We start from the raw sequence: 16099 nt of genomic DNA, 5'->3' as shown, positions 1-16099 counted from the left end.
CAACAGTTAGACAGTGGGAAGCAGTAATAATTGGGAAACCTGCCTGTGGTATATTTCCACTTCCCCAAAACAGGCGATGTTGAGGCAGAATTAGAAGAATTCTAACCTAGTTTGGGTTACATATAGAGACTGTGCCAAAATATTTCTTGAAAAAGAAAAAGAAGAGAACAAGAATCTAAACACAGTGCCTAAAATTCTGCAAAGTTGATATGCATAAAATAGTTCATTTAAGTCCCACCAGTACTGAACTGTCACTGAGGTTGCTGGGGTTGAGTGCTTCTTGGACGTGGTGCATACCCTCAGATTTCACAATGCCACTTTAGGATTCCTCGTGCCCTTCAGGACCTCCTTGGATATTCATCTGGGCCGCGCTGAGACTGTACAAAAAAAAAAAAGTCACAGTTGTCTGATGAGCAGCTGAGAGACAGTCCTGCAAGACTGAGCAGGGGAACCCACAGTGTCTGTAGTCAGAAGTGATGAATAAGTCATGTCTCAGGACAAAGATAGCTTGACATCTGACCTTTTTCTATACATGCTCTTGAAGGTCAGTGAGGTCTCACCATGGTTGCACAGAGATGAATTTCAGCTCAATGGAGAGAGGGCACAGTGACTGCAAATACCCTTCAGTCACACACAGGACAGGCAGGAGAGAAGGCAGGTTTCCTTCTGAGCAGTAGCCACAGGGAATCAGCGGCTGTGAAGAATAAAATGTCCCTAAAGCTCTCCTATTCTGTTAATCGACCAAAGATTGGTCTGAAAATATTGCCTTCTTTCTTTTTCTCCCTCTCTGATGGACACTTTAAAAACATGACTGAGTAGCATTCTTCAGGGGAATATTTAAGTTTTTATTTATCTGCTTTTTGTGGTACTTTTACGACAGTCACAAGCAGGCCTCATAAAATTTCCCTTTCTCTGTGTTTGTTTGCAAGTGTAATATTGCCTTAAGGTGAGTGACACCAGCAAGACTAGAGGGTCCTCTACAAAGACATAAAAGAAACTGTGGACAAAGACAAACATTGCTCTAAAAAGACTGCAGCAGGAAGCCTGGGTAAGGGGAGAGTGCAGAACACAGGTCACCAGTGCTATCAGAAGGGAAAAAAAGGGACAAACAAGGGACCTCAGAGATCTTACCTCATCTGGGAGCACAAGCAGCCTTTCTCCATGAGGATTCTCACAAGTCTTGAGCCCAGGCAATGGGTCCCTTCCACAGCTCTTCCCTTTCAGAGAACTTGCTGCTGTAGGGGGTAGAGTTATGGCTGTTCTGTATCATCCTCTTTGTAGCTTGAATGCCTGCTTTCCTCATGCCAGAAATGAGGATTACACAAGACCTCACCATCTATAAGGCAAGAGTCTTTATCTTAATGAAATACATTTCCCCTGACCGTTTATTGCTATATTTATCTTTTAAAAACTTTTTATTGGTTCTTTGTAAGTTTCATATCATCCACTCCAACCCTATTCATCTCTTCTCATACCCACTCTTTTAATCGCCCCCTACAACAGAGGAGAAACCTCTTGTGGAAGCTGTAGTGTGTCCCACTGTATACCTTTCTGTCCATACCTCTTCACTTGCAAATGCTCATTGCAGTGATTTGTGGGTCTGGAATGCAGCCTCTGGCTTTTGTTACTCTATCAGTATTGGAACCTCTCTGAGCCTCCTCTCAGATATTCTGTTGTTGCCCTGTGTCACGGAGAGCCTGCAGTTTTGGATTTGTACCACTGGCCCATTTATACTATCCAGCAGTTCATTGATGGGGTAGATGTTTGGATGAGCCAACTCAAAGCCCTGGCTCTGGGCCTGAAAGAGTTTTTGTTATAGTTGTTGTTGTTGTTGTTGTTTTTTCCAATTTTGTGTTCCTTGCCTAAGATATGCAGAAAGGGGGAGACACAGAGTTAAGCAGTTTGCAGAAAACAAGTGGGAGCTGTCAGATGATGTGGATCTCAAGAAGGTTCCAGCAGCCTGTCTTTTCATTTTCAGAAGAAAACACATTATCAGCAGTTGAAACTGGCCCTTGTAGAAAAGTAAACAAATCTGGGACTGCTCTTATAAAACTCACAGATCTTGTCACAGGATGCTAGATGCTGTTGACAGATCATCAATTAAACGGTGCCTATGTGAAAACAAATGGGGGAAGTGATTGGTGTGTGGCCTTTTGTGGGGGTGATGGTGACACGTTTTAGATTTGGAGATGCACAGGATCCATTTTCCACTGACTACAGCTGGAAAGCTCTGGTATTTTACTTCCAAGAGCAAAGATTAGCTGTGACTGTCACTTTAAAGCCAACTTCTATCTACAGAGCCCTGCTGTGACTAAAACTGGCTAATTTCATATCCCATTCCTCTGCAGATATGTAGTTTATCTACATGATTTGTATTCTTCCTACTCGAGCAATGAACATGCAGAGTGATAGGGCATAAGCTAGACCCATGCCTAGTATAAATAAGTGGCTAGGTTTCAAAGAGAAAGCTTAAAGGGACAATTGGCGAGTATTTCAATTTTGTATATTTCATGGCAAATTCCCTTTCTGGTCGTCTCCACTTTGGAGCATTAGTAAGGTGGAGTTTCCCAAAAACACCAGGACTGCTCACAAATTCTCTATTACAATCCAGAAGCAAGGACATAAAAAATAATCATACAGGCCACAAAGAGGCATTAATGAACACAATCTAACAAAGGGGGTGGTTCTAGTAAATTTAAAGGCCATGGGAAGAGCCACTTGTAAAGTCTTTGATAGTGTACCCTTGACTACTCCAGCCCCCTTCACCATGGGGAAAGGAGATTTATGTAGACCCCTCCCTCCCACACACACACATACTGCTAATTTCTTTGTAGATGTTCTTTAGGTAATTATAGCATATTCCTTTTCAATAAACACATCATCTTTTGAAGATCCCCTATATTGAAAGTTCAGTTAACACACCCCACCTCTGAGCTTATCACAAACAACTTAGGCACAGGCCCTCTCTGGACCATCACTTGCATGTCTTTGGTTATGCTGCTAGCTGGATGACACAGCTCACAGCTGCAGCCCTGCCGTGGGAGATGGCACTGTTCTGAACAACGCAGTCCTTAGAACATTTAATCTGATGTGTGGAGCATGGCTTTTATCAGCTATTGCCTTTGCACCACTGTAAATTTGAAAAATTATAAGTTGAAGAATAATAAATTAAGTGTCATGTATGTATGCATGCCTACCACAGATGGGGTTTAACTTAACAAGTTAAGGACAACAAAAGATTAGTGATAATAAATCATATTTCAATGGAAGATTATGACAGAACTGGATAACAAAGGCTATTTAAAAGGTAGGATGTTTTGGCTCATAGAATTTTTCTACTTAGTATTTTATTTTATTTTTTTCTGCTTAGTGTGTTCAGACTGCAGGGGCATCAAACAATAGAAAGTGAAGCTGGGTGACGAATATGCTGTGTGAGTTTCAGAAGTGCTGTCGTCTAAGAATGCCACTGAAGTACAGAGTCTCAAAGCCATGTCAACAAAGACATGCCTGAGGCTTTGTAATCCGTAGGTCTTTCCCACCCTAGTCATTCCTGTCTTCTCTCTGTCTCTGTCTCTGTCTCTGTCTCTGTCTCTGTCTCTGTCTCTGTCTCTGTCTCTGTCTCTGTCTCTCTCTGTCTCTCTCTGTCTCTCTCTGTCTCTCTCTGTCTCTCTCTCTGTCTCTCTCTCTGTCTCTCTCTCTCTCTGTCTCTCTCTCTCTCTCTCTCTCTCTCTCTCTCTCTCTCTCTCTCTCCCTCTGTAGTAGCAAGGTGAATGTTTCAAGGCACACACGAGAAGCTAGAGTTACTCACCAGTGATCTAGAATACTACAGCTGCTTCCGGATCTCTGTTAAAGCCTTATGATTTTACTAAGTTTGCAAACTTAGTGACCTCGAAGTGATACGTAGAGATGAAACTGTCCATTTGGCACACATTTTACCAAAGAAATAACACCCCCTCAGGAAGGATGAGACAAATGCATTGCTTAAAAACTGAGGAAGCTACATATGTGGCTTTGGTTATTTTTCACAAATGATTTTAACTTGGTGAAAATTTTTATTTAAAAACAATGCTAAATCAAATCTAGTCACTGTGAATCCTTAACACACCTTATATAATGGCTTTACTTTCATATTGGTGCTTTTGAAAGCAGTTTTAGGATATATTCCTGTGTAGTCAATAAATCACATTAGTAAAACCACTTCAATGTGAAACAACATGAAGTCTTTGTAGGGTATTTCTTAGGGTTGTCATTTTAATAACTTCTGTCAAAGTTACTGAAAAGGCACAAGTAACATAATTTAGTTGTTCAAGAAGATTTTATCAAATCTATTACCTGGGTAGCCAGGGCAGTGGAATGTGTAAATATTTACAGAGCGATACACTTAAGGGAAGGCGTCTTTTAACATAATGATATTGAACTTAGTTCACTGCAGCTCTGCCAGAGCTAATCTCTGTGAAAGATGACATGTCTCAGAAGTAACAATGAGTCTAAGACAAAGACAAAGACAAAGACAAAGACAAAAGTGATCGGAAAGCTTTTTTCTTCAAGCGTTTCTGCCTTATGTCTACCTATATTTTTGGAGGCAACTATGATTTTTAGTACCTCTGTGCTTAAAAGTACACAGTAAAAACTTCAAGAAGATCTACAGAGTAAACTAACCTAGGCCCATAAGGGCTCACAGAGACTGAACCATCACCAGAGACAGAGCATTCATTGGGCTGAATCTAGACCCCTTCCCTACACATATGTAGCATATGTGCATGATGGTTATCATGTGGATCCCCTAACAATGGGTTGCCTGTCTTTGAATCACCCACCCCAAGCTGGGCTGCTCGTCTGGCTACAGTGGGAGAGAGTGTGCTTAGTCCTACTGTAACTTGATGTGCTAAGGTACATTGGTACCCCTTAGGATCTTCCTCTTCTCTGAGAGTAAGGAGTGAGGGGATGGGTGGGCGTGAGGATGGGACTGGGAGGAGAGGAGGGCGAGGGCTGGGATCAGGCTGTAAAGTGATTAAATAAAAATTTAAAAGACCCTTCAGAACACTGTTAAAGAAAGATGTTCTTTTGTTTTGTTTTGTTTTTTAACAATAGATCTTGGAATTAATAAATGACAACCTAATTTTCAGTTTCATTTGGTGTGGGACCTTTTCTAGATAAACAACTGACCAATACCAAGATATCTTTATTTCCTAATAACTTAGATATCTGGCCTCCATTTATCAATCACATACCTAATTTAATCAACTGGAGACCTTTTTTTTTTTTTAAATATTAGAACATTGTATCTACACAGTTTCAAATATTCTTTTCAACACGAGCTTTTACTGTGGCCTTCCTCCTAATCCTGAAGCCGTGAGCAGTAATGTAGTTCCCCAAACAATTTTTCAGTATAATCTTTAGAAACTGCCTTAGTTTTTTCCTGTTCTGCCACTTATGTGTCTGTACACAGTGCTATGCAGGGAAGCAGGACTCTGAAAGCGAGAACTGACAAGAGATGCCTTTCCAACTACCCAGAATGTTGGAAGGGGCTCACTTTCCTCCAGCAAGCTGGGGTTCTGATTGGTTAGTCAGGCCTCTTGTTGCTCTAATATTAATCATTTTCCTGTACCTACCTCTCATATTTGAAAAGCAACATGGCATATGGGTTTTCCTTGCAGTTCAGTAGATGAATAGCGATACAATTGTCTTATTTTCAGAGGGATAGTTTTTGCAGCTAGAGCCACACAATGGTAAATGTGATAGTGTACAATACCTTTTGTTTTGGTAGCGTTGCCTTGTAGGTAGTATACTGTCTGTTTAAAAGTCATCTTCCTTCACAGACTTCTACAATTTGGCCTAAAGTCAATGATAGCTGTGCAACAGAGATAAAGGACAAATATCATACAAACTCTCAATTGGTTTTTCTGAAGTCTGAGAAGACTTGACTTTGACCATGGATAAGCAGGTATGAACATGGTGTGTAGTGATCCTTGGGATAAAAAAAAAAAAATCACTCAACAATCACTAAGTCATGGATGCTTATCTCTATCATGGTATTGATTTTTCAATTAATGAGTGTGTTAGATATGATCATAAAATTAATTAACTTGGATGGTTTCTTGCATGTCGAAGTTATTTATTGTTAGTTATCATTTCTTTTAAACTTTCTAATTATATTAGTCTCACCTTCATTGGAGTAGCAGAACACGGCTTAAATAGCCTTTATCCCATCTTTTTTAACTATTGGTCCCTTTTATATTTCTTTTCTTGCAAGCTACTGTTCATTTTGCACATAGAATGCTTGATGAGCTAGGCAATATTAATAACACTGCTTCATATTCACCAACTCATCAAAATATAGCAGACTGATTAAAGAGAAAGAAGACATGAATAAAATGACAGAGTACACATTAAAATTTAATCACTACAGGTTCATCAAAGACATGTCACTGACATTCTGAAAAGGAATTCTAGTTCAGCCAGGGAGATAGAAGTGTTGTTTAAGATGTAACCTGAAATCCTGCAGTTCTGGATGGGAATCAGGAGACTAGAGCAGGAAGAACACAAACTTTTTGCTGTGTGACACAATCTTTTAGACCTAAGACAAACTGGGATGCTACTTTACACGATACTGTATTTGAAATACAATGCATGAGAGACTTAAAAGAAAAAGCCTACCCTTGGGAGAGCCCTTTAATGTCCTAATTTAACTGAACAAAGGTCCCACAGAATGTTTGGGGGAAGACCACTAAAGTGGTTCCCATCTGTCAGACAGAAGCAATATGATGAATTTCAAGTAATAAATTTTTGGGATAAAATGTTAGCATCTTGGTTAGTGTGAAATTGCATACTTTTACCTGGCTATTTCATAGTTCCTTCTGAGAAATGACATTGGCCAGAATTAGATATAAAGCTGCTTTTAACTGTCTACCCGAAAGTGCTCCTCAGCACGGCTTTTAGTGGAACCTACTATCTGAACCCATCTGCCTGCCTTACCTTCTACTTGTGGGAATTTAAAAATTTCATAAATCAGAATACCTGTTATTTAGAGAAGAAGGGGAGCAGCGACACATCAGAAAATCCATTTTGAAGGGAATTACCAATGCCTCTCCATTGTACCAGGAATTAACACATTTTCACATTTTTCTGACCTCCTTATCCTTTTAAATCCTTTAGTAAAAGAGAGTGTGAAATCTTTTCCTCCCTAAGATTTTGACCCTTTATAGCTGTGTGTCATATATAAATTATTACTTTCATTTTAAGGATAATTATTTATGCATATTCATTATAAATCCCCAAACAAAATTCTTAAGGAACAATGCCTTTCTATTGTAAATATCATAGAACCTTGTATATCAACTGTTCAAGTAATTAATTCATATAACCATGCATTTACTTATTTACTTACACTTAAACTCTTCCTGCAATGTTATAATGGCCTGTAAGAAGAGAGATGGGGGAGAAGGAGAGGAGAGAGAAAGCTTGTTGTTTTTAAGCATAAACAATGATGTTTGATATAAGCAAATGGTTCAGAATGCTGGCAAAAAGGATATTTATGCATTACTAAGTGATGGAGAGGAGGCTGAAGAGTCAGAGTAAGTCATTAAGCTATACTTTAAAGAAGAATATGTAGGCCTTGTACTAAATAATATTGAACATGTCCAAAGACTTTAAATTCCAAGATTATTTATTATAATCATGTGAAAGATAGGTGTCAACCTTTGAAAACGGGAGTAATAAATTGGATTTGGATGCTGTTGAGATGAACATTTAAAACAAAATCAAGATAACAAAGAGTAACATTTACTCTTTGTGGCCACATTGAGAGAAAAGTGATGTATGTAAGAACTACTTTTATTAAGACTTGATGAAGTCCAGTCATTGAACTGATGTGGTGAGGAAAGTGATAAATGAGTTTAGACTCACACTGAGGTTGATTTCATACACAGCTAGATAGACATATGAACAGAAAAGGTAAGTGGAGGAGAGGGGATAAGCATGAGAAGAAAAAGAACATTCAGCTATACGCCAAGCAACGTTGCTGTGTATGTGTGAATGGCAGTCGAAGATCACTAGATTCAAAGAGCTCAGCATGAGTAATGTGTCTCCTTCATTCGAATGTTTCCATGACCAGCAGTACATGAGATGCTACATAACTGGACATAATGCCAAGCCAATGACAAAATGCCCTTCTCCAGGTGTGTGAATTACCTGGAGGTAGTTCACTGCACCCAAAATGTCTTGCCCATCACAGCTAGGGATTGCATTCCAAGAATGCACCTGTGAAAGTATAAGAATCAGTAGCAAAAACACTTGAGCAACCATCACCATCACAGTGGCAATTGGAAGCCCCAAACAAAAGGAGGTAAGTAATCACTGAACAGTTGTGAATATTACATTGCTTAAACTGTAAAGGTAATTGAGGGGAGATGTCATTTTTATGTTAAAAATATGTTCTTCTAGCTAAATAATGTAACCCAAATAATACTAGAGGTAGCTCAAGATTTTAGATGGTTGACTTCTATCGGAATAGGATGATATAATAAGAATGATTGGCAGTTTGGCCAAACACCACTTCATAACATTATGTACAAGGTATCATGAGTGCTAGACATTGCATTTCAAGTCTGATTTAATAAGACAAAAGAATGAGTCATGGAAGGAGTGAGTAATTTGATTATGATTATATAAATTGTAAGAATGGTGAAGTATCTGTTCAATTCTAGCTGCCTTTCTTTAGAAATGATATATGTATATTATTAATTTAAATTATGTGTGTATGTCTTTGGATATTTATACTCATGAATGCAGGTGCTCTTGAGGTCCAGAAAAGGGTATCAGAGCCCTGGAGCTACCATCACAGGAGGTTTTAAACCACCTGATTTAGAGACTTGGAAGAGAACTTAAGTCATCTACAAGAGAAGTACACAGCCTTGATTTATGAGATGTCTCACCAGCCCCTTGTAGTTCATGCTATTATCCATTATCCATACTGTTCCTGCTTCTTTACTTGCTAGATAAAGGGGAAGAATTGACAGTTTAACTTTATGATCGGATGTATTCACCAAATGTTCTTACTTCAGACATCCTTTAGATGTCAGGTACCCAAGCGATTTTATCTTGCCATTGTCTGTTCTCGTCACTTCCTTCTTGCCCTTTACTCAAAATAATCTTATCACATCCACCTAAGATACCACACTGGAAGCATCTTTGAACCTCATTAGAAACTACCAGTTTAATACATTTCTATTTGGCTTCTACACATGAAAGAACTCTGCCTCCTATATGTTTGTGAAAATTCAGAAAAGAATGTGGTGTACTGGCCAGGGTTTTTTTTTGTTTGCTCTCTCTCTCTCTCTCTCTCTCTCTCTCTCTCTCTCTCTCTCTCTCTCTCTCTCTTTGTTTTGGTTTTGTTTTGTTTTCTCAGTCGGACACAAACTAGAGTCATTGAGGAATAGTGATCCTCAATTGAGAAAAAGTCTCCATCAGACTGACCTTAGGCAACCCTGTGAGAATTAATGATTTATCAGGGGAGGAGCAGTCCACTGTGGTAGTTGCCACTCCTGCAGCCCACTGTGGGAGGTGCTACCCCTACACTAGAATTCCTGAGTTGTATAAAAATGCTGGTTGAGAAAGCCAAAGGGAGCAAGCCAATAAAGCATCATTCTTCTGTTTCAGTTCCTGCCTCCAAGTTCCTGCCCTGTCTTTCCTGGATGATAGCTGCAAACTATAAGCCAAAGAAACCCTTTTCTCCACCAGATGTCTTTGGTTATGGAGTTTGTCATAGAAATAGAAAGGAACGTGAAATAAAATGTTTGAGCCAGTTGAGTTTAGCACTGTCATTAAACTCTATTGTTGAGATGTGTAGTAGTCATTCAAAAGTTGACTTAACTTTTAAATCAGAAAAAGGATGTACTCAGGCAAACTATCATATTAGAAGAAAGTGTAAGAATATAAAAAATGTAGGACTATGACATTTATAGATGGAATCATATTAGTTATTTTTCAATCAAGTCATACTGAGGTATCTTTTGAAGTTAGGAAGAGAGAGAAGATAGACAGTTTCAAGTATCTGGAGTCTGACACCATTTATTCCTTCTCTTCTGGGGATAGAAAAGAATCACACTCACACACACACACACACACACACACACACACTCACACACACACACACACACACACACACACACACACACACACACACTCACACACACACAGTGGCCATTGGGTCATCACTAAATTTCATAGAAATCACTATGCACAGTAGCCATGTGGGCTTATGCTCAGAGATCTGAAGATATGAAAACCTAGAAATAGGTAAGAAATCCAGGAAAAAAAAAGAAAAAAAGAAAAGAAATCTGGGAATAAATTTTACTGAACTACCTCATGTGTTTAGAAAGCATTACACCTGTCTTTGCCATGCTATAATGCTTCTGTGCCAATGTGTTCATGAGAAATACTTCACTTCTGTTGCCAATAGGAGAAAAATAACTACTCAGTATTTTAGGTGCTCAAAGCCTTGAACGTTTTATTTCATGACAAAATTTTATTCTCATTATCAAGTTCTGCCATTTTACATGGTACACTTTAGATTCTAGCTGTATCCATGTTGGATTATTTCAGTTAGAGCAGAAGTGCTTCAAATGTACTGGATAAATGTATGATTCAGCACATTCTAACTGAGGTGAGTGCATTTAATTGGTACCTACAGTTTATGAGTCAAAGACCTTTCCAACTGATAGAAGATTGTGTTTTCAACAGTACTCCTGATAGTGGCAAAAGGACAGGTGAAATTCTCCTTGTCTTATGAAGATAGACATAGTACAACAATTTTAGCATTTTATGAAGGTCACTCAATAAAGTTTAGATAAATTGTATATTGATGTCAAGACTTTCAGCATTGAGACTCTACACTAGGCTGGAAATATTTAACTGGGCACAAAAACTAATGTTCAATTGAGTATCAGCTGTACTATATTTCTGTCATTACTGTAACAGATTTTCCACCAATTTAGCAGCTTAACACACCATCTATCTGCTGTATCTGTTTCCCTGGGCCATGTCTGGCACAGCATGGCTCAGCTGCTTCTCAGCAGGGTGTCATAAAGCTTAAGTCAAGGTTTTGGCCTGCAAGCTGTAGTGGTGAATCCAATTCCAAATTATGCCAGGTTAATAGCGGAATTCAGTTCCTGAAACTCTGGGACTGAGGTCCCCTTTCCTTGCCAGCTGTCAGCCAGGGATCCATCCATTCTAAGCTTACAGGGTTCCTGATTCCTCAGCTTACGGACCAATCAGCATCTGCGCTATAACTACTGGGTTAAGTTCTGAAGGACTGAAGGATCTCAAACACTGTTGTCCTGTTCATCTCTCTTTTTCCTCTTAACAACTGGTACTAGTGCTTTTAAGGGTTCATAGGGTTGAGCTGGCTTTCCTAGACAGTCCTAATGCCTATGTTTCTACAGGTAGCTGATCAGTAATTTCAGTTCCATCTTCATATCCCCTTCTACCCTACTTAGATTACAATTTGATAATGAATAATAATGGGCCTGGGAATTCAGGTGTAATTTTTTTTGATGTTTATAAGATGCTAACATTTTTAGTTACATGAAGGCAATTGTGGGACTGTATAAGAAACCTTCTGCAAGATTCCCAGTTTTTATTAACACATTTATTATATGTACTAATTATAGGTTCTCTCTGATACTTCTATATAGGCACAGAGCATGTATCAATCAAATCTACCTTCTTTCCTCCTACTTTTAAATCTTTATTAGCCATCAATCCCACCTTCAATATGACATTTTTAGGTTCCATTTATCAAGAGGACTCGATACTTGTCATGCTGTGTCTGATTTATTCTACTATTTCTATCCATTTTGCTGCAAAGAATGGATTACATTTTTCCATTTGACTTTTGTGTTTGTATTTAAAATTGCCTTTATCCATTTTTCCGTTGACAGTCATGTATAGTGATGATTCACTATTTTACTACCGTGAATGGGAGTGTGGTATCTCTTTTGAGTAACAGTTCCACCCCCCAATACTTGAATTCAACGGTACTTTTAACTTCAGTTTTTTTGAGTATTATCTGTAGTGGCTGTACTAATTTACATTTTCCCCCCAAACGTAAGCAAAGTTCCTTTTTGTTTTTTCATCATCACTTCCCATTTTTTTCTTGTTGCCAAATGTAAAGGAATGAATTTTTAGAAGAAAGACATAGTTTTATTTATTTATTTATTTTGCAATAAGAGTGTTGCAAAAATAACAAATCATATAAATAACTTGGTAATGTCTGTTCATTCCTACCATTCATTGTGTACTGACCACTCTCAGCACTTGGCCATACTCTGTTTTACTTGACTAACGCTTCCACACATAGCTGAAAAAAAATAACACATTTCTTTTTTTTCTCCTTTATTAATTTATTCTTGTTACATCTCAATGGTTATCCCATCCCTTGTATCCTCCCATTCTTCCCTCCCTCCCATTTTCCCCTTATTCCCCTCCCCTATGACTGTTCCTGAGGGGGATTACCTCCCCCTGTATATGTTCATAGGGTATCAAGTATGTCATTTGGCCAGCCTAAAATGGTAGATAAAAACTGCTTCTAAACGTCAAAAGTTTAAAACAGACAGACTGACCAATAGAATGACAGTGAACGCCTAGGCATAAATCCACACATCTACGGGCAACAAAATTTTTCTATAAAGAAGATGGAAATTCACACTGGGAAAAAAAAAGTTAACATATTTGACACATGGTGCTGGTCAAACTGGATGGGTGCATGTAGGAGAGAGGAAATAGATTCATGCTCATCATCCTGCACAAGTTCAACCACAAAGGGATGAAGGACTTCAGCATAAATCCTGATACACTGAATCTGATGGAGGAGATAGTGAGGAATAGTCTTGAATTCATTGGTACCACAAAAGACGTCCTCAACAGAATACCATTACAACAGACAGTAAGACCAAAAAATAAGCAAATGGGACCTTATGAAACGGAAAAGCTTGTGTATGGCAAAGGGCAGTAGCTTTCAGAAAAAGTGGCGGGCTACAGAATGAGAAGTGCATTTGCCAACCACACATCTAGTAGAGGGCTACTATCTGAGATAAATGAATGGATGGATGAATGAATAAGTAAGTAAATTATAAAGCTGGGCTCAGTGGTGCACGCCTATAATCCCAGCACTCCGGGAGCCAGAGACAGGTGGCTTCTGTAAGTTCGACATTAGCCTGGTCTACAAACAAGTCCAGGACACAGAGAAACTCTGTCTTGAAAAACCAAACCAAACCAAACCAAACCAAAACAAAACAAACCAAAACAAACCAAAACAAACCCCACAAACCTAAATGGCTATTACAAATAAAGCTGCTATGAACATAGTTGAGCAAATGTCCTATTTTGTATGGTGGAGCATCTTTCCACCAGTAGTGGAATCATTGAGTCTTGACTTAGAACTATTCCTAATTTTTTTGAGAAAGTACCAGATTAATTTCCAAAGTGCTTGTACAAGTTTGCACTCCCATGAGCAATGGAGGAGTGTTCCCCTTTTTCCACATCCTCGCCAGCATGTACTGTCACTTGTGTTTTTGATCTTAGCCTTTCTGATAAGTGTAAGAAGGAATCCCGGAGTCATTTTGATTTGCATTTCCCTGATGACTAGGGACATTGAGCATTTATTTAAATGTTTCTTGGCCATACGGTGAAGATCTTTTCCCAGTCTGTAGGCTGTCATTTTATTCTGTTGGTAGTGTCCTTTGCCTTACAGAAGCTTTTCAGTTTCATGAGGGCCCATTATTTATTGTTGATCTTAGAGCCTGAGCTGTTGGCATTCTGTTCAGGAAGTTGTCTCCCATGCCAATGAGTTCAAGGTTCTTCCTCACTTTTTCTTCTAACAGATATAGTGGTTGTAGGTTGAGATCTTTACTCCACTTGGACTTTAGTTTTGTGCAGGGTGATAAATAAAAGTCTACTTGCATTTTCTACACATAGGCATCAAGTTAGACCAGCATCATTTGTTAAAGATACTATTTTTCTTTCCCCATTGTATGGTTTTGGCTTCTTTGTCAAAAATCAAGTGTACATAGGTGTGTGGGTTTATTTCTGCATCTTTGATTTGATTCCATTGGTCCACCAGTCTGTTTCTATGCCAGTACCATGCTGTTTTTATTATTGCTGCTCTATATAACAGTTTAAGATTATGGATGGAGATACCTCCAGAGGATCTTTTATTAGATAGGATTGCCTTAACTATTTGGGGATTTTTGTTTTTCCATATGAAGTTGAGAATTGTTCTTTCAAGGTATATAAAGAATTGTGTTGGTATTTTGATGGGAATTTCACTGAATCTGTAGATTGCTTTGGTTAGGATGGCTTTTGTTAGGATTTTATTTTGTTAATCCTGCCGATCCATGAGCATGGGAGGTCTTTCCATCTTCTGATAGCTTCTTCAATTTCTTTCTTCAAAGACATGAAGTTATTTTCATACAAGGTTTTCACATGCTTCTTAGAGTTACACCAAGATACTTTGTTATTTTGTGGCTATTGTGAAGGGTATTGTTACCCTAGTTTTTTTCTTGGCCTGATTGTCTTTCGTATAAAGGAGGGCTACTGCTATTTTTGAATTGATTTTTTTATCCAGCTACTTTGCTGAAGGTGTTTATCAGCTGTCCTTGATAGAATTTTTGAGTTCACTTATGTATAGTATCATACCATCTATAAATAGTGATACTTTGTCTTCTTACTTTCCAATTTGTATCCCTTTGATCTCCATTAGTAGTCTTATTGCTTTAGTTAGGACTTCAAGTAGAATATTTAAGAGACACAGAGAGAGTAGACAGTCTTGTTGTATCCCTAATTTCAGTGGAATTGATTTAAGTTTCTTTCCATTTAGTTTGATGTTGGCTATATGCTTGCTGTGTATTGTCTTTACTATGTTTAGGTATGTGCCTTGTATCCCTGATCTCTCCAAGACTTTTTAACTTGAATGGGTATTGGATTTTTTTTCAAATGCTTTTTCAGCATCTAAGGAGATGATCACATGACTTTCTTCATTCAGTTTGTTTATATGATTGATTAAATTGATGGATTTCCATGTATTGAACCATCTCTGCAGCTTGGGATGAAGCCTACTTGGTCTTGGTGAAGGATATTTTTTAAGTGTTCTTGGATTCAGTTTGTAAGCATTTTATTGAATATTTTGGCATCATGTTCTTATGGGAATTTGGTCTGAAATTCTCTTTCTTAGTTGAGTCTTTGTGTGGTTTAGGTACCAAGGTGACTGAGGCCCCATAGATTGATGCTCCTTCTATTTCTATTTTGTGGAAAAGTTTGAAGGGAATTAGTATTAACTCTTCTTTGAGACTCTGGTAGAATTCTGGCCTGAATCCCACTGGCCCTCTGCTTTTTTTGGTTGGGAGACTTTTGATGACTGCATCTATTTCCTTCACAGATAAATGACTAATTTCTTTACCTGATCTTGATTCAGTCTTGGTAATTGATAGCTATCAAGAAAATTGTCCATTTTATTTAGATTTTCAAATTTTGTGGCATATAGGCTTTTGAAGTTAGACCTAATGAATCTGTGGATTTCTTCAGTGTCTGTTGTTATGTCTCCCTTTTCATTTTTGATTTTGTTGATTTGGATAGTGTCTCTCTGCCTTTTAGTGAGTTGGCTAAGAGTTTGTATATCTTGTTGATTTCTCAAAGAAGCAGCTCTTAGTTTCATTGATGCTTTGAATTATATTCTTTGTTTCTAATTTATTGATTTCAGCTCTGAGTTTGATGATTTCCAGCCATCTACTCTTGGGTGTGTCTGCTTTTTGTTCTAGAGCTTTTAAGTATGCTGTTAAGTTGCTAATATAGGATCTCTCCAATTTCTTTATGTAAGTGCTTAATGCTATGAACTTTCCTCTTAACACTGTTTTCATTGTGTCCCATAAGTTTGGGTATGTTGTGCCTTCATTTTCATTGAATTCTAGGAAGTCTTTAATTTCTTTTTTTATTTCATCCCTGAGCAGAGGTCATTGAGTAGGGAGTTGTTCAGTTTCCATCAGTTTGTAAAATTTATATTGTTTCTATTGTTTAGTTCCAGCTCTAATCCATGGTGGTCTGTTCA

The 16099-nt window shown here is 38.2% G+C and overlaps 1 long non-coding RNA gene across 1 annotated transcript in view; it reads right to left on the bottom strand.

Annotated features, from left to right (window-relative positions):
* Positions 1 to 263: 263 nt before the first annotated feature.
* LOC311590058 overlaps positions 264 to 16099 on the bottom strand; it is a 30234-nt gene continuing 14398 nt past the window's right edge. The window contains exons 5-9 of the long non-coding RNA XR_014776747.1: positions 6166 to 6344; positions 5753 to 5851; positions 4333 to 4487; positions 1132 to 1336; positions 264 to 377 (exon numbers count right to left, since the gene is read on the bottom strand). This is a non-coding gene — a long non-coding RNA (uncharacterized lncRNA). The remainder of the gene's footprint in view (positions 378 to 1131; positions 1337 to 4332; positions 4488 to 5752; positions 5852 to 6165; positions 6345 to 16099) is intronic.

This window comes from Acomys minous (assembly GCF_964271855.1).
Source record: "Acomys minous genome assembly, chromosome: 19".
Lineage (NCBI taxonomy): Eukaryota > Metazoa > Chordata > Mammalia > Rodentia > Muridae > Acomys > Acomys minous.
This window is presented reverse-complemented; position numbering and strand designations above follow the sequence as displayed.